The sequence below is a fragment of the Panthera leo genome, chromosome B1 (assembly GCF_018350215.1).
Source record: "Panthera leo isolate Ple1 chromosome B1, P.leo_Ple1_pat1.1, whole genome shotgun sequence".
NCBI classification, from domain to species: domain Eukaryota; kingdom Metazoa; phylum Chordata; class Mammalia; order Carnivora; family Felidae; genus Panthera; species Panthera leo.
The window spans coordinates 127138488-127165681 of NC_056682.1; the positions used below are offsets into that span (position 1 = coordinate 127138488).

A 27194-nucleotide genomic window follows, 5' to 3' on the forward strand; every position below is an offset into this window, starting at 1 on the left:
ATTCTACTTTGGATTGAGTAGTCAGGGTGGGTTTCTTTGAAGAAGTAACTATTTAAGCTGAGAAGACTGAGGAGAAAATCTGAGAGAGCAATGCCATCACAGAGAACAGCAAAGTACAAATTTCAGAGGTGAAATACACATGAAAGAAAAAAAATAAAGACAGGTGTGGGTAAAGTGACACCAGCAAAGACAGAATGTATGACGAAATGTCATTGAAGAAGGAGCTAAGGACCTGTTAATGCAGGCAATAAATTTAGTAAGGTGTTTGGATTTTATTCTAGGAGCAAAAGAAAGTGACTGTAAGATTTTTAAGTAGGAAGATGACATAATCTAGTTTATTTTTTTTTTTTTAAATCACTTAGGAAATGTGGAAAATAGATTGGGGTAGTTAAAAGGGAACTTCAGGAGTCCAGATAAAATGATGGTAGCTTTGACCTGATTGCAGTGCTAGATATGGTAATAAATGGGTGCATTTGGAATATAATTTGGAGGGGGAGCCAAATGGATGTGTGAGGAAAGGAAATTGCAGGTTTCTTAGAGTAGAATTCTCCAGAAGCAGAAACTGACACAAAGTTTCATGTGCAAATGATTTATTAAGCAAGTGTTTGTATGATAAATTGCAAAGGCAGTAATGGAAGCAGGATCAGGAAGGAGAGAGGGAAATAAGGGCAAAAGATTTGGGGCAAAATCTGGGAGAGAGGAGCTTTCACTCCATCCTACAGGGGCACGAGTGATGCCAGATAAGGAGTGATGCTTCATAGTTTGTCCTGACTTAGGCTTTCATACTATCAGTCTCCCTGAAGTCCACTCCAGGGAGATCTAAACTTCTAGACAATTCCAAGGATGGTATTGGCATCTTGGATGAGACAACTTTTTGCTGTTGTTGCTCAGGCTGTCCTGTGCATTTTAGAAGCTTCTGAAACCCTGGGCACACAGTATCAGTAGCACCCTCAGTCTTTTTAAGGGGTAATAATATCCACAACATAGTTTTAATAATTCATAGAGTGGCAATACCATCCTCATTTGAGATCCATGGAACTCCTCAGGGAGAAGATCATGTCTTATTTTATATGCCTTCTTTTTCCTAGGGAATGGCATACCTGACGCAGATAAGATTCTTAATGTGTGCTTATTAAATAACAAAATATAATCAACACCACTTTAGGTTTTCCATTATCGCAATTAATTTTCACAACAGCCATGATTGCAACCAGGTTTCTAATCTATAGGTGGGAAAACTGAATCTGGAGGAGGTTAAGTACATAGTCCCAAATCACAAAGAAATAGGTGACATCTATTTCTGTCTGATTCACAGGCTCATGCTTTGGTAATTCACCAAGATATGTGAATAAAAAAGGATTTAGTAAGTGAATGCGTTAATTTCTGGGAATGGCAGTCTGCTGTCAGTGCTATAAGTTGGTATAATGAAGCACAGTAAAGGCTAATTTCCAGAAGGTGGGTCATAGACAGCCTATGCAACATTTAAATTCCAAACACATTTTAACTGTTCATAGAGTTAGTCTGGACTGCCTCCAAAATCCACCAATAAGGCTGGGAACATTGCAAAGACCTTAGCAAGAAGGTTTTCCTTCTGAGAAGAATGGACCACTCAGTTAGGCAAAGATAAAAAGTTACATCAATGCTTGCAGGAAATCTGGCTCCAAAAGAATGAAAAAGTAACTTTTAGGTCTGTCCCTTTTATTTCCCAACATAGTGCATGTATATCTTACACTATCTGCTTGTCTTACTTTAGTCTTCAGAATTGATAATTGTTTCATCTTATCCTAGATAAGGGGATTTTAAGAGAGACATGCATCTATGTTTACACTTCTGAGACCAATTAACATTTTATTTTTTTCCATTTTAATATTTGTGAAATTTGGTTATAACTTTCATCTGAGGTCAGAAGGTATCTTTTCCAACCCTTTGGCAGACAAGTTGTAAATCTAGTTGTTATTGCCTTAGATCAATGTTATGAAATGCACTGGTAACACAATCCATGCTAAAATTTCAGCTTGTTTAAGTGGTAGTTAATAATATGACAGTGTAATGCAATGGAGTGATAATGAACAAGTTACTGCATGTATAAGAATGCAGGGAAATAAAGATATGAGTTAAATATACCATAAGTAAGTACATTTTATTGTTGGAAAGATGACCATACTTAATTTTATCATTAAACATCAGCACTTTTAAATCATTGGCATGAACTAAAGAATTTGTTAGAACACAGATTCCTAGGTGCTACTCTTAGATATTCTGTCTCTGGAGGTCTACATGAGGCAGCAGGAAGAGGGGAGGGGAAGGTGTTTCTAAATAGATCAGCTGCTGCTCTGCACATCATACTTTATAGTGATGGGGAAGGGAAGATCTGTTGGCAGATATTTATTAAATATGTCACTGATTATCCAACCTTGAATTTGTCTAACCTTGAAAGTTAAGGTAGAAAGCAGAAACAAGTATTAAAATATTCAAAGTCAGGATTATTAATGTATAATTTATACAAAAATAAAAAGTCACCCATTCTTAATTGTACAGTTTGATGAGTTTTAAAAGTGCATACAATCATGTAATCATGACCACAATCAAGCTGTAAAAAATTTCCATCACCTTCCAAAATTTCCTTACTCCCTTGTAGTTGATCCCCTCTTCTCACCTCTAGTTCTTGGCAACCAATGATTTCTCAGTATGGTTTTACTTTTTCTAGAATATACTAGAATGGAGACACAGCGTATGTGAAATTTGAATCTGGGTTTCTTTCATTTACCTTGATGTTTTTGAGATTTATCAATGATACTGCATGTTGTATGTATGAAGAATTTGTTTCTTTCAGCTTCTGAAGTATTCTGTTATTCACTTGTTTTTTTCATTCTCTAAGTGATGGGTGTTTGGGTTGTTTTGGTTTTTGAGCACTATCATTAAAATTGCTATAAATACCTTCATGTAGGTCTTTGTGTGGTATTAAATTTGAATAAAAATCTAAAAATGTTTTTATTCCATTAGAAAAAATATCCAGAATTAGTAAATATGTATTATTTCAAGTATATCCTGAATGATAAGGAAACTGTGTACTGGTTGGTGGAGTGCAGCCAGAAAGATACTCTCCTTCAGTAGGACAAGTAGTTGAGTGAATATCACTTATATCCTCTAATTTTCACTTGGGTATTTTTTTATTATTAAAAAATGTTTTTTAATGTTCATTCATTTTTGAGAGACAGAGAGAGACAGAGCATGAGTGGGGGAGAAGCAGAGACAGAGAGGGAGACACAGAATCCAAAGCAGGCTCCAGACTCTGAGCTATCAGCACAGATCCTGACGTGGGGCTCAAACCCACGAAACACGAGACCATGACCTGAGCCAAAGTCGGAAGCTCAACCAACTGAGCTATGCAGGTGCCACCTCTGCTTGGTTTTAATATGAAATAAATCAATATGAAAAAAGCCCCAAATATTTAACAAATACACAAATAATAACTCAATTAAACCTCCTAAAAACTCTATGAATTAGATATTAATATATATTTCCACATTTCACATGAGGAAGTTGAGGTACACTAGACATTAAATAACTTGCCCAAGTCACACAGCTAAGGGGCAAAAGCCAAGATCTGAACCTAAGGAGTCTGCCTCTAGAATCTATGTACTTAACCCTTCTGCTATGCTGCCATCTGTTTATCTGACATTCAAGCATACAGAGAAAATGCACTGCAAAGAAGCTGGCTCTGCTCTGAGAATCAGAACTTAGGAGAGGTGCTCTAAGAATTCTGTGAATGGATAACAGACCAGATCTGCTGCAGGCAGTCTTAAATCCATCTCATCAGGGTCTAAGCTGACTTCCTTTGACACTCCCTATTAGGAACAATAAGCAACAAATCAAATGGACAACAGTCCTGCAGGGGTCATCAATATTACATCCATTATTAGCCACACCCATCCTGAGAGGCAACATGTCTAGATCAATGAGAATTGCCAAGTCTGAGAATAGAGTTCAGCAGGTGGAGGCCCGGACAATGGGTGCTATTTCCATCATGTCCTTTAGAATACACAGATAGTTTATTTTTAAATTTTGTGCAAAGAGTGCTTCGTACAGTTGAACTACACTGATGAACTAGAAAAATTCACAAATTATTGAACGTAGCAACAGATACCTACATATAAATGTGTGTTTTTACTATTATAGCACATATAAAAGGGTTCTTTGGTTACATGAGCAAACGAAAAAATGACCATCACATGTCAGGCAGTATAAATACAGGTAGTTTAAATGGTTTCTCTAATAAGGCAGAGAATCATCAAAGCTAGTACGGGTTGGTATGAGTTATCCACAGGTCATAAGGAAGTGCCATTTTAGCAATAGATACCTATTAAAAATTTTTTTAATTATTAAAAAAATTAATGTTCATTTATGTTAGAGAGAGCGAGAGACAGAGTGCAGAGCACGAGCAGGGAGGGGCAGAGACAGAGGGAGACACAGAATCCGAAGCACCTCTAGGCTCCAAGTTGTCAGCACAGAGCCCGAAGCAGGGCTTGAACTCATGAACTGTTGGATCATGACCTGAGCCGAATTGGTTGCTCAACCACCTGAGCCACCTAGGTGCCCCAGTAATAGATATCTATTAATCAAACCCTTCTATCTGAATTTCTCAAGCAATTGTTTACCTTGTAGAGATACACAATTCAATTAAAAACCAACTGAGAGTTTAACCAATAAGAAATGCAGATGAAAGTGCTATTTGCTCTTCCTCCTCCAAAAGTCTGGTTCCTCTTCCTTTGAGGCACAGAGCTCAAGTATTTTGTCTAATCTCCCTTGGTGAGTCCCATATAATTGAGTTCTTGCCATGTTGATGTGGTTGGAAGCAATGACACCATCTCCAGGTCTGTCTTCTTACCCCATTGGACCTCCCAAATCTTCCTGACTACCTCCCTTTCCAGCTAGGTGTGGAAATAAAGTAAAGGACACTTGTGCCCTAGAAAAAAAGAGGAATTAACTGAAGGAAAAAGCCTGGTTCCTTGAATGACTCTGGAGCAAAGCCCCTTCTCACTATATTGAGCTCTGACATGAGTTAGAAAGAACTTGGGGTAAGCCACCAAGGTTTGCTTCTTTTAATTAATACAGTGTTTTAAAATTATACTATCAGCACTAAAAAGGGCAAGATCATGAGTGTGATTGTGTGAAGGCCATGTTAACCTGATGCTATACGTAACTGATCATTGGTAAATTGATCCCTAAAAATTCTGTGAATAAAGCTTAGACTCAAAGCTAGATAGGGATATCAGTGAAGAAAGAAGATAGTTGTATGCTAGGATTTATAGTAGTAGTAACTATTTGCTTAAAAAGTTTTTTTTTCTTCTTTCTTGCATATGAATTATAATTTTCATTGAATAATTTGCTTACTCATCAGTATTTCCTTATTGATTTTGTTAGAAATTGATTCATCCTCAAATGAAGTTCCCATTTAAACTTTTGTCTTGTTATTTTTTTAATGAAATAGGTTCATTTGCTTATAAAATAGAGGTGAGAAAGACTGACCATATTTTGTTACCTGAAGATTTAAGTTTATGCCAATTAAAAATGTAAATTTTTTTCTTTTTAATTACAATCTTTGTAGATGATTGTAGATTCACCTGCAGCTGTAAGAAACAATATAGTTAGATCCTTCGTATACTTTGCCTAGTTTCTCCCAATAGTGACATTTTGCAAAACTATATAACAACATCCACAACTAGGATATTGATATTGATGAAATCCACCAATATAATTCAAAGTTCCACACTTTTACTTGTACTCCTGTACAAGTGTGTATGTGTGTCTGTGTGTGTAAGTTCTATGTAATTTTATTACTTGTAAGAGATTTTTAAGAAGCATACTGACTCATTTCTTAAAGATCATTCATAATCTTCATTGCTGTTATTTAACTTTGAAGCAATTTTTAATGAAATAGCATCTCTTAGTAAGTAGATATTTATATAAAGTTCTAGAGTTCTTCAGTATCACTTGTTCCTTTTTAATCATTTAAATCCAAGAACAATGAAATATAATACTCTTAGAGTAAATGAATAAAAATAAGTAAATACATAATGCATTTAAAATCTCAGGCCATGGATGCATTATAGAGTACTCCTTTTGCTGTTTGCAACGAGATACACTTTATATTAGTATCACCTCTTATACTTATGAACCTTTATTGTAAAAACCATATAATATTTCTATTTTTAAAATGCATATACTTACATGTTTTATTATTCTAAGAGATAAAATAGAATACGAATTTGACTTAAACATTTTTATGGGATGTAAAAATCTAGATGATCAGATGAACAGTTATAAATTGGTTCAGATATAAATTAATATGCTTGTAATTTGGTGCTATAATTTCCTGAAGTCCTACTGATTCAGGTTAAGAAACCCTTATCCACCTCCCATTTACTTGCTGCAAAAGCTACCTCATCTTTGTTATGCAGAGAGATACTGATTTATAAGAGCTATATTTTCAAACCAGACAACTGTGGTGTCTACTTCTAATACATATAGTACAGAATGGCAGGTTAAATAAAGAGAAGATGCCCCAAAGAGTACACTCATTATTCTTTAGCCCGGGGGTACCATCCACTTATTAAATAGCAGATTTTGAGCTTTTGTGTGCTGTCGACATGTTAAGACAATCAAGTCAATGCTACTGTCAATTACCTTGCCAAATGTCATACTATTTTTGACAAATATCTAAGTTGACTGCTAGAAAGTACATTCAGTGCAACTCTAACTTTACTTCTTACCTAAGTTCTTTCTTGTCTAAAGAAGACCACTCAACCTATAGAATAGAATAAACCTTTCAGGCCCAGGAAACAAAAATGAAACAATATATACAAATAAAAGGACATTCATTAGGTGCAATCTTGTCCCAAGTGTTCGTTTTTCCCCTTAAAGAATGTCAATTGTGCAGAGTAAAGTCAGGGAAGTTTAGACTTTGACAATTTTTTATGGAACAGTTTCAAATTTATACAGATTTTTTTTTAAAGCCCTTTCTCCAGGATTAGACTATCTGGCTTAACATTTTCTATTTTTACATTAATTTCTGAAAAGATAATAGCTGAGTAGGCTACTGTTTGTTTATTTTGTGGATTTGAAATCAGTGTCACAATGTTAAAATGTAACATCTCTTAAATATATTTGTTAATATTATAAGAAATGTGTTATAATACATGGTAAACTTGATTAAACTAAATCTGATAGATAAAAATAAATTTGTATAACCCAACATAATCAAAGCTTTTCCTTATGGTGCATTTTCCTTCAAATATTTATGCCCATCTTTGTACCAAGACACTGAAAGCCTTGGGTTGCCTGGGTGGCTTAGTCTGTTAGGCGTCCGACTGTAGCTCAGGTCAATCTCACGGTTTGTGGGTTTGAGCCCCATGTCGGGCTCTGTGCTGACAGCTTAGAGCCTGGAGCCTGCTTTGGATTCTGTGTCTCCCTCTCTCTCTGCCCGCCCCCCCCCCCCCCCCCCCCGCTCACACTCTGTCTCTGTGTCTTTCAAAAATAAATAAATAAATAAATATTTTAAAAAATTGAAAAAATAATGCTGGGCTCTAGCATTCACTTTCTGGGTGACCTTGGGCAAGTTTGAAAGCCTAAAGTAAAACAAACCTACAGAGAACTTCATGGCCATGTTTCCTTTCAGGTATGGCTTTGCTTTGCAGGAATGTGATTTTTTTAAAAAACATATTATTGCTATGTCTCATTTAATTTATAATAAGCTGTAGTTTTTTATCCTGGAACTCAAATGCAATATTTAAGAAATAAAGCTATGTAATAAATATTTTCAACGCTAGGACTGCTGGGCCAGCTTTATTTTTGCTACAGAGCTGTATGGTACATTCAGTAACGATAAACTTGTTTACTTTGTCTTCATGACTGAATGTTTATTTTTATAAAATGGGTTAGTCACAACTCAGGATCAAAATGAGGGAAACAGTTTTAAGAGAAGAGGACCAGCCATGCATGCAACAAGACATATACCATGCAGAAAGCTAAGAAACAGATGAGTCTATGGTGCAGAATACACATGTAAAAAATATATAAAATCTAATGAAGATTCAAAACTTTGCATATACTTACTTAAATCCATCAATTGGTTTTTAATGGTTTAGTATATTCCATCATAAATATCAACTTTTATTAAATTAGTCTGTTATGGTTGGATAGCTACATTATTTGCATTTTTCACCATTTATAAATAATATGATATACACCATATAAGAAAAATTCTAAATCATGTCCATGATTTCTAGACATGACATAAGGTTCTAACATTATTAGAACTTCCATTAGTGCTCTCTGGAAAGTTGGTACTAATTTATAATCTCTTTCGCTTTTTTTAATTTTTCATCATGGAAATTTTCAAACTTATCCATAAAGAAAATACTTTAATGAGCCAGCATGTATGCATCACTCACCTTTAGCAATTACCAACAGGCATCCAACTTTATTTTACCATCCGAGCCCCACTCCTCCACATCTCGCCTCCCCAGGGTATTTTGAAGTAAATCGCTAACATCATATAATTTACTGCATAAACACTGAAAAGCATATTTTTAAATGCTCAGAGAAAACTTAAGCATAAACACAAGGCCAATAACCGTATAAAAGATCACTCAAGAAGAATAAGAGATTCTAAAAACATTCATTCTTATAAAACAGAGACACTCTGTAATTAAAGAATAAAATAGGGAGAACATCCAAAGAAAAATATAATAGCATAGCATAATCCATAAGTCTATATTTAAAATATATGTGTAGAAAAAGGAAATAAAAGGAGTTTTAATCAAGGGCAGAGAGAAAGGAAAGGCTTGAACTTCTAAGAATAGTGTCAAGTGGGCTAAAATGCAAAATGTAATGAGAATTGGGTTAAAAGCTAAAGAAGGGGGGAAAGACTTTTACAATCAAGTTTGCAACAAAGGGAACAAAAATGACTAGGCTCAGTTTTTGGCAGGTGATGTCATGATGAACAAGAAAAGGTAATTGGGTAGATTTATAGTTTTTTTTTCTTTCTTTTTTTTCTCCTACATTCTTGATTAATAATAGTAATTCAACATAGAAATGGTAGAACAAAATGATTTTTAACTCAAGACAGATTTTTTAGCTCAAGACAGATCGAGAGATAGTAGGACTGAAACTACACTGTAAGAGTTCATATCTTAAGTCCAAACATCTAATATCCAGTAGAAAAAGTAACAGAATCATCATCACTAATATTTTCACGAATTTATATGGGTAAAATTGGTTTCATAAGATGTGAGACAGATGAATTCTGGCTCAATTTTTCAAACAGATAATAACTACAATCTATAGCTGAGTAACTACGTTGTTAATAGTAGTAGGTTCCTCACGTTTGATAAACATGTCATGCCGAACTAAACTAATTTCCTTTTCAAAAACTGTACTAAGAGTTCAGGTGAATGTTGTAGATCCTCAGACAAATGTTCCTTAATAAACTCATGGATGGATGTTTTAGGATGAAAGTGTTTTCTTAACCTGGGTCACTCTACCTTAAAGGTAATTTAATGAACTCATGACAACCTGCAGGCATTCCTATCAGCCAGGACAAACCGTTTTGTTCTTTGTCCAGCACATCTTTTTTTTTGTTTTTTTTAATTTTGCATGGAGATATAGAAGGCAAGATGTTAGAACACCCACAGCTGAGAGGAATAATCAATAAAATAATATTGAAAAGAGCAAAATAAAATATGTTAAAATAAAGTAAAATGGAGACCAAGCTTAAAAATGCTCTTGGTAGACAAAACCAATTAAGTCACATAAGCAAAACCTAGTCTAGCTTATTTAGTGAGCAGAAGCGAAGCTTAATTTAGGTTACCTCTTGCAAATGCCTCCGATAACCATAAATGAAATTTAAGTCATCTTCCGAAAATGCTATAAGATAAGCACTTTTAAGTAATCCCCCACTGTCTGGTAACCCTCATTGTAATAACCAATCATTGTAAAGATTAAACAGCTTTTTTTTTTCACTTTATAAGCCATCCTGTAATGTTATGTTTCTGAGCTTCATACTGGTTTGGGATTTGAAGTCTCTCTGTTTCCAAACTGTTTCTTGCTCAAAATATTCCTATCAAGTAAATTTCTCAGAATTTGCTGTTAACAAAAGTAATAACAAATGTAAACCTCTTCAAAAATCAATTATGAGAAACAGAAGAGCCTACACTCAAATTAACAAGAATTTCCATTAAAAAATACACTTAAATATTTTAGTTGATGAGAAGCCCAGTGTAAGTCATCACAGTGTTGTGACTTCCAAAAAATCTGATTGAATTTTTTTTTAATCGAGGTATATTTGATATAGAATATTAAATTAGGTGTACAACATAGTGATTCCACATTTATATACACCGCAAGATGGTCACCACAATAAGTCTAGTCCCCATTTGCCACCTTATAAAGCTATTGATAGAATTTTAATACGAGGAAAATATGTTGTTCATAATAAGGAGCAAAATAATTAAGAGTTCTGGGTTTCAGAGTCAAAGAAAACTCGTGTTAGTTCTTTCACCTTATGCAAGGCGCTTTACCTTTCTGTGTGTCTCATGACATTGCCTACAAAGCTCCATGTCATCTGGCCTCTGCCTAATTCTGACTCAGCCACCAACCTTGCTTAGTCTTCTGTAGCCACAAAAGATGGTTTGCTCTCCCTAAATATTCCTACATCTTCTAAGCTCATCTCATCTCAGGGCTGTTTCTACCAGGCAATCCCTCTTTGTGGCTCACTGTCCCACAAGGCATTTACTTGGCTCACTCCTTTACTTCATTCAGGTTTGTTCAAATATCACTTCTCTATGGAAGCCTTGTCAGACTTGCATATCTAACCACTGTCCCTTGTCATTCGTCCTCAGCACTCGCTGTCCCCTTCTACACTTTATTTAATAGCACTTATCTCAAAGTTAAGTTACATTGTTTTTGGTTCATTTGCCCATTTTCTCCACAAGGGTAGAGAATCCCTAGAAGTAACACTTATGTGATAATTATTGTGTACCAGGCACTCTTTTGGTTGTTTATCATATATTGCTTGATATTATTTAGGACAATTTTTTTTCTTTTTTAAATAGGCTCCATGTAGGGTTTGAAGTCATGACCCTGAGGTCAAGACCTGAGCTGAGCTAAGAGTCAGGCACATAACCGACCGAGCCACCCAGGCACCCCTATTTGAGACAAATCTTAAAATCCCATTTGCAGTTTGAAGAAACTGAGGCATTGAGAGGCTAAGTAATTTTCCCCCAAGTCACAGACCTGGTAAATAGCATGCAAATCCAGAGTTTGCTTTCAAATCCAGCAAGTCTGGCTCTGGAGACCAAGCCCTTAACTACTGTGCTATAGGACCTCACTGTAGATGATGGCTAACATTTTGTTGAATGACTACATATAAAAGTTGAACAAAATAGTACATTAAAAAGTATGCATTTCAAATATCTCAGCCAGCGCATCTCATATAACAAGTATGCAATAAATGTTGACAATAATAACATATTTATTACTATTCAGCATTGGTAAGAAAATTTTTGGATATGATATTCAGTTCTATTTAAGAGCTACTTGACATATGGGAGCATATCTGCTAAAGAGTGCCTCAACTGATGAAAATTCTAGAAATTATGTCATTTGATAAAAGGTTTGTGAGCTAGGGAATTTCAGGTTGGTGAGAAATCTTAACGTAGGTTTCCAATGTAGGCTTCACATTCTTCAAATGTTGGAACGCCCCAGAGGGCAGAAAAAAGATGTGAACACAAGTTATAAGGAACTGTATTTTCAACACCTCGTAAGGATGAATTTTCTCATAAATATTGATGATCAAAGTGTCCTGGGCAGCCTTTTTAAGTAGCGATCTCTGTAAAATCCAAGTATAAGCTTAATATCAGCAGAAGCTATCTGATTCTGCTCTAAGACCGTCTACTTTTATAGACTTTGCTTTAGATCTACCAGATTGTGAAAGTACTTTGTTATCAGAGGAGTGTTTGTATCTTTTCTTTATAAAACGTACAGAAATCTTTTTAGATTTACACACCTTAGAAAGAGCCAGGGAAATAAAGGATAGGTGAAGAAAGGGAACTAGCAGGTTGGGCATGTTCTTCATTGTATCTCACAACAGTCTGTGAGGTAGGTGTTACTCTGATTTCATGCACAAGGTTCAGGGAATTGAATAATTTATTCAGGTGGGTTGCAGAGCAAGTAAAGGCATGTATGTAGTTTGACCACAGGTCAGTCTGATTTAAAAGCTGTACTCATTCTACCACATTGCATTATTAATATTCTTCCAGGAGGAATGACAAAATAGAACCACTCATACTCTTTACTCAAAACCGCAGTAGGTCTAACAATAGGCTGACACCTTTTGGTTTCCCTAATTACATTGCTTGGCAGAAAACCTCTCTCCCCTATATGAACAAGAACGTTAATTCTGTGTGAGAAAACACTCTTTTAAGTGAATAAAATTCTGTGGAGCACACATAAAAATCCCTATTTATGGATGTACGTATCCTCAGATTTCTCCCCAGTGTGTAAATCTGACTAATGGGCACTGAACACTGATTTTTAAGTCTGGTAGCAAAAATCTGAATTTGAATTTTGAGTGATTCCCTCACTACTCCAGCATACGAAGTATGACCTATGAAACACAACGATTATGCTTCAAACACACAACACCAATATGTGTTTGAAATATTAAGGCTTGTGTGAAAATGTGTTAATAACGTCAGTGATAATGGTCGCTTCTGTTTATGTATTCTTACATGCTTTATAAGGATAAATTCTTGTTCCTTTACCTGGGGGTGTTTTCTGCTTATGGTTACTGTGCTCATTTTCTCAACCTGGATTCTCTTCATCATGATCGTGCTCTTTGGTGTAAGTAAAAACAAGTACAACTTCTCTCCATTGGTTCAGTTCTCTACCTTTTTTCTGAATAAAAATATCATGATGCTGATTTGACATGTTTTGGTGACATTATAGCTCAGTTATTCTCTGAGGTGACCAACTGTATTTGATCAAGAGAGGTAAAAAAATAAAAAAAAAATAGGTTTTTAATATTGTGTTGTTTAATCTATTGATTTTCAGTTGATCTTTTATTTGACAAGAAAGATATTTTAAAAGTTCATATGAATTTCAAGGGACTTGGCATATCATACTTATAATAACTCATTTCTTCTACCTAGACTTTATGAAAAAAAATATTTTGTTCTTTTTATTTTTCTAAATCAAGAAATCAAGGTCACAATCCAGATCTGGTACTTTAGTGATGTGATTCACTGTCAAGCATAACAGAGATTAATCAGAAAATAAATGAAGACCATGTTTTAATATGTTAGTTCTATTATATCTGTCTAAAGAAAGACTAGCAATGAGGTAGAATATTTGCTACAAAATGGACATACTGTGAGTTTAAAAATGGCCTTTAATGCATTATTAGAATTGAATAGTTTTGCTTTTCTTAATATATGACTTTGACAAGGACAGTCAATCTTACTGAGAAGTGTGGTATATAAGGACATAGAACTTTTCTTATTATGGCTTTGATTATTTTACATACTATTACTTCTTTACCTTTATTGAGGACTGTTCTCAAGTAGCTCAAAATATTGCCACATATAATATCTCTTCCATAACAAATATGCCCTTGGCAAAAAGGAACTGCTCTCTCTGATTCTAACTCATATATAAGGAACTGAGATTTTAAAAATGTAAAGAACCTTGTTCAAGGTCAAGAAGGAAATTTACCATTAGAACTGGAGATCAATTTCAGATGATATGGCTACCTGTCCAGTGCTATTTCCATTCAAGCGCCTCCATTTCAAAACCTTTATGACTGTGTACTTCTTGTAGGTCAGTTCATTTTTTGGACAATTCATTCTTTTCTTTAAAAAGTTTCTGCTACAGTAGTATTGCCAAGTCTTGAAATTACCACCAATTTTCAAAATGAAGAATGCTTCCTCTTTTCTCAAAATAAATTCAGTAGTCTCTTTATATTTAGAAAGAACATTACTATGGTAGTTAATGGTCCACTTATGGCATTTCACATAGTTCTACTATGGCCGCCTGGAAAACAAGCCCCTGGAATTCAAGAGGCCAACATAGGGGTTGCGAATGGGGCTCCGAGGTCAGATTGCATTGGTTTCAAGTTCACATTTACCACTCTCTGGCTATGTGACTTTGGGCAAGTCACATGGCTGTTCTAAAGTTCATAAGTGGGTGACAGAGGTGCTTAATTCATCAGAGTTTTGTGAACATCATGAAGGGTGATATATAGATAGCATTTAGCATGTGGTCTGAAACGGAGCACACAAAAAAGAAGGTAAGTTGTTACTCAATCATATTCACTGTGGGACATCTCACTAAGAGTATACATTTCAGAGGAATAGTCATTCTGTGAACACTTGATCATTTGGTGAAAGAAAATCATTTAAGCAATCCACTTAATTTTTGAAAATTGGTCAAAATTTACTGGATAAACACAGCACCAAGTTAAAAACACTTTTGGGTATATAAATGGGGAACATTAAAACTTTTAAGAAACTTCAGACCTTAGTATCTTGGATGGAAACAGGTAGATGTTTAATATGTATAATAATATTGACCCACAATAGAAAACCCTAATCTATTGTAGGAGTTCCATTTACTTGACTTTAACAACTACAACAAACCCTCTAAAATGCTGAACAGATAAAATTGGATATAACAAGCAAGAATAATATTAATTTTCTCTACTGATTCTAAAAGCTGAATTTTGAGAACTGGGGGTTGCCTTGGTAATGGCAGTCTGGCTGTGTGCTATGGCAAAGTCCTGTGTCTTTCACTTATTTTAGGATCTGTTGAAGACAAAACTAGGAAGACCCTTGGAAACAGGATTTTAAATTAATTTTTTCTTATTAGGAATATTCACTCTCTAGTTTTCTCCTATAATATATCTGATATAAGACAATTGTTTTGGCCAGCCAGAACATCAAACAATAGGTACCAGGATCTCAAGACTATCTATTGAGTATATTAACATTATTCTTTACAGAACAAAACAAAAATAAATCAGAAAAGAAGGGAAGGCCATTGTCAACATAGTCCTCTAAGTGTATTCTAATAGAAAAGCTAGGACATGATTCCATTGCAACTTTAGATTACAAAGCACTCCCATTGCCTACTGAAAGAGGTCCCCTTTCAGTACATGACACTGACTGCATTACTAGAAATGAAATATTCCATGCACAGGCTCCTCCTTGGTGGTCTTCTTTATTGCATCCCTTCTACCTAATCTGGAAACATTGAAATCATCTGACTCAGTTCTGGGCCCTCTTTTACCTTCATTCTCTCCTCAGGGTATCTCATCCACACCTGTGGCTTTAAATACTCCTCTATTCTGATAATTCCCCAATTCATTTCACCTGCCCATACCTTAGGACTTAGACTTTTCTGTTTAACTGCACTGCTACACTTGGAGCTCTAGTAGGTATCTCAACTCAACAGAGGTCTTAATTCACCCCTCCAAATCCGTTAGTTTCCCCTTTTTTTCATATCCAAATCTATAGTAATCCTTGATTTCTCCATTTTCCTCTACTTACCACATCCAATTCACTATTAAGTCTTATTGCTTCTATCTCCAGAAATCCTGAATAAAACATGAAATGCATTCTGAATAGGAAAATTCATGTCTTTTTCAATTTGAAAATTTTTAATTATATTTTTTTCAGATAGTACTATACAGTTTTTTGCCTTCGAAAGACACTATTATTTTACATTCTCTTTCAAACTGTTGCTCTCATTTAAAATTTTTGTGTTGCAAATTCTGTTTTTGTCACTGCTGACTCTTATGCTGAATTGCTTCTTCACGTATTTTTTTCATTGCAAGCCCCTCTGCTTTTTTTTTGGAAAAAAAATTTAAAGTAATAACATCATAGCATAAGTGCAGTCATGTTTAATTTGTAGGCCAAGTAATAATTACATATGTACATAATTGTGTAACCATGACCTAGATATGTAAATATGAAGTCAATTTACATATAACTTGCATGCAATTTCCATAGATTAGGTAAACGTGTGTGCTTACGTGTAATTTACATAGATACATAAACACTCCACAATGCCTTATTTCAAGCTACCAATGTGACAACACTGAACATGTTGCTGGGAGGAGATGTGTAGAATCTCTCCAGCACACTATTAGGAAACCCTCCCACTTTCTTTGAATAAGATTCAAATTCCTTACAATGATTTGCCCCCTGCCTACCTCTCCAAATTCATCATGTACTATTCTGCATTCACTTACTCACACTGGCCTCCTTCTTATTCCTAGTATGTGACAAACCCTCCCCTGTCTCTGGATCTCCCCTATCTCTGAATGTGCTAATCTCTCTGGCCCAGTTCTTCCTCTGGCTGCTCATTCCTGTCCTCCACAATTCAGCTGTAGAATGTCACATATTCAGAAAGGCTTTTCCTGGTCATCCAACCTAAATTGGCTTCTCCCAATATTAGCTTACATTCTATTTCATTTTTTTTTTTAATTTTTTAATGTTTATTTATTTTTGAGAGAGAGAGAGAGAGACAGAGCACGAGTGCGACAGGAGCAGAAAGAGAGGGAGACACAGAATCAGAAGCAGGCTCCAGGCTCTGAGCTGTTAACACAGATCCTCATGTGGGGCTCAAACCCATGAACTGCGAGATCATGACCTGAGCCGAAGCCGGACGCTCAACCGACTGAGCCACCCAGGCATCCTGGTTTCTATTTCCTTCTTGCACAGCATTTAAGAAATCCAATTAATTTTTAACTGAAATTGCCATTAGGCTATTTTCATTTATTTACTGTCTGCCTCAGCACTGAATTTAGGTTCCACGAATGCAGAGGTCTTGATATCTTATTCATCATTGTATCCTAGGGTCTGACTCAGAACCTGACACAGAGAAGGTAGTTAGTGAATGTGTTGAGTGAGTGGATGGATGGATGATATAGTTATCTATCAAGGAGTTAGTAATAATTCTCCTAGGTCGTGCAATTTCTGAGTGGTATTAGATGGAAACCTACCAATGTAGATAGGAAACTGAACACATTTTAGGAATCTGGCAGTTCTCCTCATCCCCTGTTCCAAGGGGTGGTACTAGAGTGTTTGAGGGTCAGATAGTCATGAGTTTAAATGCCAGATCTGCCACTTAACCTCTCTGAGCCCAAGTCTGTCTTAATTTCTAAAAGGAAGATAATGTTCAGGACTAAAATATCAGTTTATATATGATAGGCCAGGCATGGCATACCTGTTAAGTAATTGGTAAATGCTGTTATTATCACCAAGATGTATAATTTATGGTGGACCACAATATATCATAAATACAGATCACTTCTCGTGTTTGGTTTCATACTTGTTTATTTTAAATTCTAATCCTTTTTTAACTTTTCACAAATTATTTCTCAAGGAGCTCATGAAAGTTCCATATCATCTCTTCTAAACATCCTATAATATTGGAGAACAAGCATGATTGACTTGCTTTTACTGATGACAAAATGAAAACAGAAATGCAAGGTTTCCAACAGTCACAATGCAAATCACTGGGTGAGCGGGTCTTAGAACTCAGACAATCGATATCTAACTTGGTGCGCTTTCCTTTGAAATGTCATGAAATCTATTACAATAGCATCTGGTGTAACACAGAGGGTGTGTGAAAATAACAAACCAGAGCTTAGGTATGTAGAAGTCAGTAGATGAAAGTACTAATGATAATTGCCAAAGAATTTAAAAGGCAAGCTTATAGTTATTACATTGGTCGTGTTTCTGTGGTTTGGCTCTTGTTATGGTATGTATGTAACATGTCCTGGTAATAAAAACAAGTCCATGTCAAGGTCACCCAATAACCTGTCAGTCCAGAAGTTGAGATTTCAGGGTGCTGTGCTCTACTACGTTTCTCAGCTCCACAAGATCCAGGGAGTGCTGCTCCGTTCTTTCTCTCCTTCCACTCCCTTACGCTCTCTGGCCCTAGCTTTGCCTCTCATTCCCAGGCCGTCTGATATTCTCACAGGCTGGAGTTACGGTCTGCTGAGACATTAATACATTCTATTTTATTGTCAACTGGCTGCAACTGAATAAACAAATGTTTTCAGCAATATCATTTCCACTCACTCATGCTGAAAACCTAGTTTATACCGGTACCTAGGATAATATATTTTTCCTCTTGTTTCTTCAGGGCTTTGTGTATAATGTGTTAATGCATGACAATCAATGAGAAATAACTGGAAAATACGTCCAGTGTGTACCAACTATCTGAAGCTGTTTGCCTCTGTTGAGATCTCAGAAAAATTTATTAAAAAAAAGTCAGTTTTTTTAACTATCTCTATCAAGCTTGGCAATAGAGTATTTAGGTTTATTTTGTTTTCTTCTCTCCTTCCTCTCCCCTTACACCAAACTCTATGGATATCACTTTGCTCCTCAACTACCTGAGAGTTGACAAGAATCACAGATATATGCTATCCAGATAAAATATACTATATATACTATCCAGATAGGAAATGATGGTAGCAAAAGTAGCATGTTTTTACTTGAAAAAAATAATATTCCTTCTGTTCAGTTTCCAGAAGAGACTCTGGAGAAAGGATGCAGCGAGGATCAGAAATCTGTTATGAAGGAACAGCTCGAATTTTGGCAATTGTCCAATATCAAGGCCTGAAACTCACTGTGGAAATGAGGATGTGACACCTCTGAGTGCTCGGTTTGTAATCTGAGTGACGGCACTAAGGACCTCTAAGCTTCTGCAGCCATGCAAGCCAAGTGTTAGGAAGCAAGATGGCCAAGACCAAAGCTACGAGGAAAGAAGAAGATGCTGGACAGAGAAGGGTTTCAGTTATGCCAGAAGGAGGACACTTATTGGAACAGGACAGTAAAGGAAGAGAGTAAGGTTTTTCTGCTTTCCTACCGCTTTGAATATGAAGGTAGAGGCTTAGGATGTCCTGAGCTCCCCTTGCGCTCTAAGCCTTCCAGCCAGGCCCACCTCCTCCCTGTCATCAGCAATACCTCCAACCTTCACTCTTCTTTCAGCATCTTCTCTGGGGAAAGGGAAGCTAAAAGAAATCATGGCTCTCCATACCTTATTGACTTCATGATCCCACCCACTCCCTGCTCCTTTCTTCTCTTTCTATTTCCAGTGGGAAAAGGGAGAAACAATGGGATCGAACTTTCTTATTCCATTGTACGGTTATATTGCAAATTTGTGGTTTAATACTGGCAACTAAACCTACATATTTTATCAACACCATCAGAATTGGTGACTATTTGTTGGAGTTATTGCTAGCTCCAGTACTTTCCTCCACATTTGCTCTGTCTCTCAGCAGAATCCAAGAGAAGAATTATTGAAACAAGAGAAAAGGCTCTCTTTGCTGGGGCTTGGTTTTGATGAGTCATCAAAGTCTAAATCCAGGATAGCACAATATTTCACTCAGTAAATATATATTGAGTGCTGCTAGGCATTAGTCTAGGTGCTTGAAACACGGCAATGAATACAATGGAGGAGACAGACAAAGTCCCTAAGGCCCTACTCCAGTCAAGTGAGAGAAGACAATCTGAAGTTAATCTAAAAATATGTAAATTTCATAGTGGTAAGTGAACTGAAGGAAAGTAAAGATGGTTAAGTAAAAGGTGGGGCTCAGGCTGGGCAGGATGGAGGAAATATTTCAGCTAGAGTAGCAAGCTGGAATAATATGGGAGGTATTCCGCTGGCTCAGTTTAGGACAATGTAATATTCTTAGAAAGCTCACATGAAATTGTTCTTTAAAGTCTCCCATACCTATTGTACACAATATTTTTGCAATGAAGAAGTCAGAATGGTGGGAGGTCCCAAGTTAAGGACAATTTTGTGTCATGTTATTGTATGACTTAATATTACTCGTGTCATGAAATGAACCATTAATTAATTTTTTAGAAGTTAACATTTAAATGTATTGTCTTTTGGTCTTTGAGATTGTTACTGTGCTATACACACCATATAGCAACTCCCGCACAGCATTTCTATTATATGGAAACTTTCCTGACAGCAGTGTTAGAAAAATGAGAGAACCAGCTCCTAAGGCCGCTCCAGCAAGACCGGGTGTAAATGCCACGAGCGTCTGTAAATGACTACGGAGTGTTTGAGAAAATATCAGATGTTCTTTGGCAAGGTTTTCAGGATAAAGGGGAATCATGATAGAGAGTGAATTCCGATTCTCTTACTTGAGTTTTTTTTTTTCCCTAACCCTGAGAAAGGGGGAACCACAGAAATGAAAAATCCCAAGAGTCACTTAACTCTCACTCTCTCCATAAACAGGGTGGAATCCCTTGTACCCTAAAAGCGCTGGGTTCTTACAGTGTTAGGGCTGTCTCAGGGGTGTTTTGCTGGGAATCATTACAGTCACGTTGTTAACTTTTATAATTCTACAGCTCTCAAGAAAATACTTGAACACTTTGAACAAAAGCTACACTGACACTGGGATTTACTGTCTTTGCGTGCTAAATGCCTTTTGGGGAAATGTTTCTGGCATTTCATTGTCTTCCTTCTGCCTTTTAAAATCGAATACACTTCTATTTTACTGAGTTAGGCTAAGTTTCCTCCATGGTCCCTCTCAATGACATTTCCTTGAATTAGGTAAACACATCCCTTTTCTCTGTCGGGACGTCATGTTCCTTTCACTTGGGTTTTGGGAACTTTAAATGATGTTAGGAACAGCATGTTTATACTCTCTCAATGTAACTGTAAATGGCAGTAGAGAAATTTAGTGATAAAAATGCTAACAAGTTTATGGCTCAAGGCCTCACTTTCTTTACCAATGGAGTGCAGAAGTTGATACTTAAGCTGAAAATTCTGCAGTTCAGTGAAAGAAAAACCTCTAAGTGATTTATAAAAATAGCATTCATAAAAGGTGCTAAAGAGAGGGCAGTTGTTGCTGTTTTGTTGGGGTTTGTGGGAGACAGCTGCAGCTGGATTTCTCTTTGGACTAAACAGACATCTTCCATTTTCCGGGTGTAAATTAGGAAACCCTCTGACCTCAGGCTTTTTTTTTTTTTCTGGAAGGTGAAATTAATCTTTACATCTATTCCCTTCCTTACTATATTCTAGCTACTATGTCCTGGTTTTAACCCTATTTTTCCAATGGACCAAGTTCAATACTACTTTAGGTCTTTCCCACCTGTTTTTGTTTTTGTTTTCCCTTCTGCCTGGAGTGCTCTCTTCTCTATTCTTATGCCTGGCTGTTTCTTGGAGCTTTCAATTAGCTTCTTAGTTCCTCACTTTTAGTTATGAGGCACCATTCAAACTTTACCAGAGATCAAAAGAAAGTCTCTAATGTTAAGGGTGACTAAAAATCCAAAGAAGCTACTTGAAAGAAAAACAATATGTGCATGGGGAAAGAAAATGTTAGAGGTAAATTAAAAATAATGGTGACAACAACAAAAGAATTATCTTTATATATTTAAAGAGTTATGAGACACTATAATAATGAAGTGTTGAATTCTATAGAAAATGCAACAGAGAACAAAAAAGAATTGTCGAAATTAAAAAATGTAATAGCAGAAATGAAAAATAGGAATTTAGAAAGTGTAGAAAATCTCCAAGAAAAAGAGCACACAAAGATTTAATGAATAAATAAATAAAGATCAATTCAGAATGCTCCAAATATGAATGTGAGGAATTCTGGGAAAAAAATAAAAACAGAGAAAATGAAAGCAAGGAGCTCATCTCAAAAATAACGCAGGAAAACTCTCAGAATTGAAGAACATGGATTTAAGGATTGAAAGGGCTTATCACGTGACCAGCACAAAATATAGAAATGGATACATCACTGTAAAATTTTAGAATATAGGAGATCAAAAAAATGATACAACAATCTTGCAGAACAAAAACAGAGGCCAAATATAAAGGACCAAGAGTCAGATGTATTTCAGACTTCTCAACAGAAATACTAGATGCCATGGAGTAATGGATTAAAAATTCTGAAGGAAAAGGATTCCTCTAACCAATCTGCAAATCAGATATAAATGGCATAAGGACATGTTTAGACACGCAGTTCTCAGTATCACCACAAAACAAGAGAGGAAACCAAAGGAAGGATATGAAATAGAGGAAAAAAGAGACCTAATACTGGCCAAGATCAAATAGAATACTGGTGAGGAAAAATTCTGTGAAGACATCGTTTACCAAATTGTTAGAAACAAATAGGATACTAGACACATTTGAATATCTTGAAAGAAGGCTTAAACAATGGAGAAAAATTTGAGGTTGAATACATACTAAGTACACTAGAAATGAAACAAATGAAAAATTGAGATAATTATGGAGTTCAGGGAAACAAGAGGTAAAAGAAAGGAAAGTTATTACAGTTTTGTTAAGTGGATCAGCTATGAATACAAATATACAATATATTGATATAAATAAATTATAATAGGAAGTTGAGTGGATGGGAAAATTATAAGTATACATGGCAGGAGCAGGAGAGACAATGAAACTAAACTCTTATCTTCCACAGTCAGAAATAATAGAGCCTGAACTAGAAATCTCAAAATTCATCTATGATACTTAAAGAAAATATTTTGGAGTAATTTTAGAATTATAAAAAAAGTTGCAAAGGTAGCACAGCATTTCCTGTACTCTTTCTCTAGTTTCCCCTAATGTTAACATCTTATGGTACATTTGTCAAAGCTAAGAAACCATCATGGGTACATTTGTATTAACTAAATCCCAGATTTTATCCAGATTTTACCATTTTTTTCCATTAATATCTTTTTAATTTTCCCTGCTCCAAGCCCCCATCCAAGATGCTACCCTGCATTTATTTGTAAAGGTTCTTTAGTTTCTCTGGATTGTGACTGTTTCTCTATCTTTCCTTGTCTTTCAAGTCTTTGGCGGTTTTGAGGATTGCTGGTCAGATATTTTGAAGTCTGTACTTTAATTTTAGTTTATCTGACATGTTTTCTCATTATTAGACTGTGGCTATGGGTTTTTGGAAGGAATACCATAGTGGTAGAATACCCTTTTCATCATATCACATTGGGGTACATGATATCCAGATGGCATTACTGATCAATTGGTTATGGTAGTATTTATCAGATTTCTCGCTATTTTTCTCATTCCATACTCTTCACTTTGGAAACCAGTCACTAAGTCTAGCACACATTCAATGGGGACTGGGGGAGGTTAAAGCTGTAGGGAGATAGCACCTATATAAATTATCTAGAATTCTCCTGTAAGGAAGGTTTGTTTCTTCTCCCCATTTTAGTTGTTTATTCACTGATATTTATGTAATTATGGACTATACTTTTACTTTATAGTTTGAGCTATTATCCAAGAATATATTATTCATTTTGTTTCTCAAATTGTTCCAGTTTGGGCAGTTGGAAAATGTTTCAGGTTGGCTCCTGTGTCCCTTTGACATACCCTGCACTCCTTTTGTGTTTTAGCACTTCCTTACTTTCTGGCATGACAAAATGTTCCAGATTTATATTCCATTTTCCCTGCCCCAGCTTTAAAATCAGCCATTTCTCTAAGGATCTCTGGATCCTTTTGTTGAAGAACAGTATATAGAAACCAGGATTTGGATGTATAATTTAAAAATAAATACATAAAAACTTCAAAAAAAGAGAGACAGTATAGTAGTGAAGCAAATTTGAAGATTCTTACTTAACAAAAATATTTGTTTATACAATTCCACGTTGGAGAAATATTTTAGGATAGAAAATCTTTAAGTAACCTTACCTAGAAATTACTGATATGTGAACATCTGTTTAATGACTGTGTTACGGAGATAAAAAATGAGATGAAAAGAAGAATAAAAGGAGAAAGTTAATAAATTCTGATGTAAACCAATGGTGGAAAGGAGGGGGTAAATATTTAGGATTAAAAGGTAATTTTTATGGGCTTGTTCTGCATTGTGTTTGGTCAATAAAGGATAAGGGCTAAATTTTTCTAACATGGATGATAAAACTAATGCAGAAACAAGGTGTAATAGTGACAAGAGGTATCAATTCTCCAGCAATATTTTTGCAATTTCCATTCAATCCAATATAATTTGTGAATGAAATCTTGATTTGCCTTGTAGCCAGTTTTATCTCACAGGAACCAAGCAAATAATGAGGGGAGCTGCTACATAAGATTTAATTTTAAAGATAATGAAATAAAAAATGAATTATATTTTCTTTTGTCAATTCTCACAGAACTTACTCTGTGCCTTTCTTTGGTTGTAATTATCCATTTTCAGCATGTATCATAGGCTTTTGTTTATATGATTTGTCTTACTTAGAAGGCAAAATTCTTTGTAAATACAATCTATGTCTTAAAAGATTTTTTCAAAAACCTGCCCAATTCAAGGCACATAATTGAACTACATAAACACAAAATAAAAGCCTAAATTAATAGATCATGAAATTACTACTTGTTGAGATGGAAATCATAGGAAACTTAGAGAACAAAATCTTGCTTTTGATAAGTTCTTAATGACTATGTAAAGATATGTTAGGATGAGTTAGTGAAACATTTTAGTTTTTAGGAGAGCATTTTTTTAAAATCCAGAGAATATATAAACATAATCTCATGGCTATGTATCAAAGAGTTAAGATTTCAAAATATAATGAAACCTGTTCGGTTACTTTGCTCTCGCTTAAAAGTACTGACATGATTTTTAGTGGGAAAAAATTGCAAAAAATACAGTAAGATTTAAAATTATTGCTTATTTCACTTTTTCAGATTATGTATTTAAGTAGAAATAAGAAAAGATATATATTAGGGAATATATGCAATAACTTTTATTGCTAGGGGTGTGTCATCAGCAAAATATGGAGACACCTACACATTGAACAATTTGCATATGTGATTCAGAAAGTGCTGTTGCAAACTTTGAGAAATCAGGGATGTGGTAGAAGGGAATGACTTCAACAATGGTATTTGTATAAATTGGGAAGTGTTTCATTTTTTTCTAAAATGGGTAATATGACTCATGGGCAATATTTTGGGGCCCATTTTGGAACAAATATTTCATTTATGGATACTTAGTAAAAGGCGAAAGATTTATACGATCTGAAGAGAAACCAGAGCATATCATTTATGGATACTTAGAAAAGAGAGTGATAATTATAAGTAGCATCTTGTGTCTAGAAAGAACAAGTCATAACAAACTAATAACATTTTCTTAGTGACAGGGCTATTAGAAATTATAGACAATGTAGTAATATTTACATATAAATTATAATATATCACGTAGATACATATAAATTCAACATAATGTTTTAAATTACTTTGGCAACAAGAGAATAATGTATGCTGGATAATAAGATAGGCTAGTTTTAAAATAAATTAAAAATTGTTTTAAATGTTTTATTTTTGAGAGAGAGAGAGACAGAGAACATGAGCAGGGGAAGGGCAGAGAGAGAGGGAGACACAGAATCTGAAGCAGGCTCCAGGCTCTGAACTGTCAGCACAGAGCCCGACGTGGGGCTCAAACTAGTGAACTGTGAGATCATGACCTGAGCCGAAGTCTGACACTTAACTCACTGAGCCATCCAGGCACCCTGGTTTTAAAATAAATTAAATACTGTATTCAAAATACTATTTCATGTATTCATATCAACCTTAGGATCTTGCAGGTCTGTGCATTTAACCCTATCCCCAAATTAAATTTTCCTCTTTTTTTTTTTTTTTAAGTTTACTCATTTATTTTGAGACAGAAAGAGAGTGCAAGCGAGTGTGGGGGAGGGGCAGAGAGACAGGGAGAGAAAATTCCAACCAGGCTCCACACTGTCAGCACAGAGCTCAATGCAGGGCTTGATCTCATGAACAGTGAGATCATGACATGAGCCGAAATCAAGAGTTGGACGCTTAACTGACTGAGCCACCCAGGAGCCCCCAATTTTCTTTTAAAGTCTTTAATGAATGTTTGCTAGGTATACTTCACAAACTGCATATAACCTAAAGCTAGAGAGAACAGAAAAAACTAAGGAACAATTTTAGAGATATAATTCTATACACTTTTTACTTTGGAGGGACTGGCTGAATACACAGTCCTACTAAGATCTAAGCATTTGAGTAGGTGTAAGCTTAATAGGAATTAACTCTGTGGTGTGGCTTTCAAGGTGTATCAATCAATACATGTCTGAGTCGGTCAGACCAATGCACTGAAAATACTGTGTTCAGCTTTGGGAATAACTTAGGACAGACATTGAACAAAACCATTAATTCAGAAGAAATTAATTTTTTAGAAAAACATGGCATCTGAGAAACAATTAAAGAGATGTTTAATTTAGTAAGCAGTAATTTAAAGTTGGTATTAAATATTTGAAGCATTTATGCTTGTATAAAGGGCAGCTAGAAGCAGTGAGTGGATGATATAGGGAGACAGATTCTGGAGTAGTATGAAAAAGGCATTCAATAATTGAATAGTTCAAAAGTGAAATAAGTGGGCTTGTAAGACTGGGAAAAGAGGTCTCTACATATCAGAGGACGTTAGAATCTATCACTCCTGAAGTCCTTCCTGGTTCTCATGTTCTTTGATTCTCTAGTTAGTCAATAAGTAGTTTTGAAAAGACTCCTAGAGAGGGAGCCAAACCATAAGAGACTCTTAAAAAACAGAATAAACTGAAGGTTGATGGGGGGTGGGAGGGAAGGGAAAGTGGGTGATGGGCATTGAGGAGGGCACCTGTTGGGATAAGCACTGGGTCTTGTATGGAAACCAATTTGACAGTAAATTTCATATTAAATAAATAAAGAAAAGCCTCCTAGATCACATTTTAGTTACCCTTCTATAAATCCTAAATGGAAGGCAGGCCTAATCATAGAACCAAATGGCCAACAAAACTGTAACACACACAACATCTCTCACTGGTGGTGGTTTCTACAAGCCTGCTTTTTTTTCTTTATTCACCACATCTTTCAGCATTTCTGACCTGATCTGTTTTCCCGTTTTTCTTGGTCAAGACGTTTTGTTGCCCACAACCATCTGGGGCTTATTGCTGGGCTGATTTTAGATTGAAATGATATCTTGTTAACTCAGATGCTTGGAAGCAAATTAGATAACCTGATAAATTATCCTATAGTATTCTACAGGCACAGAGGATAACCAGAAAAGTTCCCACTGAACAGCTTTAATAAAGCTATAAGTATTTTTGGAGGTACTAATTTAATTATTAAATATATTGGTTAAAGAAAGATGGGTTACAAAA

General features: G+C 35.4%; 1 protein-coding gene across 2 annotated transcripts in view; it reads right to left on the bottom strand.

The window, feature by feature from the left end:
- Positions 1-27194, bottom strand: part of GRID2 (glutamate ionotropic receptor delta type subunit 2) — a 1444174-nt gene that overhangs the window by 169176 nt on the left and 1247804 nt on the right. The gene's annotated exons all lie outside the window — the stretch shown is intronic.